Source organism: Coenobita brevimanus, chromosome 107, assembly GCF_032717465.1.
Source record: "Coenobita brevimanus isolate Jiangsu-jjx chromosome 107, ASM3271746v2, whole genome shotgun sequence".
In the NCBI taxonomy this organism is placed as follows: Eukaryota; Metazoa; Arthropoda; class Malacostraca; order Decapoda; family Coenobitidae; genus Coenobita; species Coenobita brevimanus.
Window position 1 is genome coordinate 16,668,085 of NC_137060.1, and position 2,332 is coordinate 16,670,416.

Below are 2,332 nucleotides of genomic sequence, written 5' to 3' on the forward strand. Positions count from 1 at the left end.
GCGAGACACAGGTAAAAATACAAGCCAGGTGACAAGACGACCCAGTGTAATTGAAGTCGGGCCTCGTTTTGCGGCTTTGGGTCATTTGTCATCAACATCTGCCGTGCGCTGGACCTGCAATAAGTGAGCGGCGGGGCATGTTATTTATCGGATAATGAAGGGGTGTTTGGGTTGGGAATGGCACAGGATACCCGCCTCTTAAATGTCCCCTTCTCACATCACCACCAGCCACTACCAGCGTCCTTGTTGCATTCCCTCACACCACTGGGTCGTATTTGTGGTGTGTCTCTTGTTGTCACACCGCGCTGATGTCCTCCTCTCACACCAGTGCTGGCCATGCCTCTCCCTACACCAGGACCTTCCTTGACGCATTTCCTCACACCACTGACACCAACACCAGTACATTAGGGGGTATCGTCCTTGCTTCACGTCCACTACTAACCTTGCTGACTGTCCTTCATTCATCCAAGTGTTGTCTTTTTCCTTACACAATTCCTCAAAACATTTCCTTGCACCACCGTTTTAAAAGCGTGTGTCTGCCTTGCTTTGTCGTATTTAGTCACAATCTTTTTCTTCACGTCCACATACAGTCTCTTTCTTCAAGTCCACAAGCAGCCGCGGTGATGGCCCCCCTATGTCTTGTCTTACACCATTCCTAACTTCACTGATCACCTTCCTAATGCCATACCTAACCAGTTCACTTTTAACAGCACTCCTGACGATGCATTTTCTCACACCTGTCCCTAATCATGTGTGTGGGCATCTTTTCTCCTCTCATCCATTACAACCGCACTATTGTTCCTCTGCTGTCTTTTTCTCACACCATTCCTGTCTTCACTGATAGCTTTCTTCACACCAACCCTAACCCTGTCTTTCGTCACACCAGTTTAAGTCTTGTAGGCCATTTCTCGTCACATCCAATCACAACTTCACTGATGTATACCCCGATATATATATTTTTTTCCCCCACGCTACTCCTAACATCGCCGCTCTTCACACCAGTTCTGTATTTACTGTTGTCGTCCTTTCACCCAGTTCTGATCTTAAGTCTTATCTCGCAGCATCAGGGTGTAGTTTTACTAACGCTTGTCTTTTCTCTCGTTGATCCGACCTTCCTTGGTGCTTTTCCTTACACCTCTTGAAACTCCAGTGCTGCTCTTTTAATACCCTTCCCAGCGGTAGTTCCCTGTGCAAAAATTGTGAAGGAATGAATGAATGAGTGAGTGAGTGGGTGAATGCATGAGCCAGTAAATAAATGAATAAATAAATAAATAAAAATGTTCCAGTAATGTCAACGAGGATTCCTTTATTTCTTCTCTTTTTAGATTTCCTAGTTTCCTCTTACGCAAACTAGAAAGGTTTCGAAAATAACATAGCATCATGATAGTAATGTTAGTACTCTTCTTGACATATAATAACTGTCAGGAATATTCTCCTTCGTTTCCCTCCCCCTTCAAAGAAAAAAAAAAGTTACTCTGTTTTTGTACTCTCTCACTTTCTTTAGTAACTAGCAGACGAAATAAGGACGTTTGCCTGGCTGTTCGTGTCTTCTACATATATATCAGAAGTGTTCTTATCTACTCTCTAGAAGACAGTGTAGCAAGTGATGGTAGATCTAAGCACTTTTTCTTCCCCTTACGCTTATTGATGCCGTAATCCAGTTAACACCAACCCTGACTTCTTTATTACCTCTCCTCACACCACCCATAAACCCATTCAGGTAACCTCTTTATGCCAGGTGTGTAATTATTAACCTCCTTTCGTATATTACCTCTTGACTCACTCAGTATCAGTCCTAACCTCTTTACTACCGTTCCTACCTTACATAACACCAACTTTAACTTTTTTACTGCCTCGCCTCACACCACCTATCACCCCAGCCAGGTAACTTCCTTATGCCAGGTGTGTAATTATTAACCTCCTTCCATCTCATACTACTGCCTCATTGATTTCCCCTCACACACTGGCCCCAACACCACTGACACCCTTCCTCCTCACTAACCTTTACCCTTTCACTACGAGGACGTCTTAATCTGGCCTAATCTTGCCAACTCCAGATTGTTTCATTCAACTTGAGATGGACCTGTTGTTCTGAAGGGGATATTAGAGTCAGGTCGAACCATTAATATTAAAAAAAAAAAAAAATCTGAAGCTTCTTAAAATCGCCTGAATATAACAAGGATTTAATAATACGTTATCGTCTTATTTAATTCTGTTCTCTAACCACTTCACTCTGTTGATGTACAATCGTGTTCTTAAGTAAGGATATACATGTGATATTGATGCTTAGTGTCACTGCTGCCTGGATGTGGAATTATTATTATGATGATGA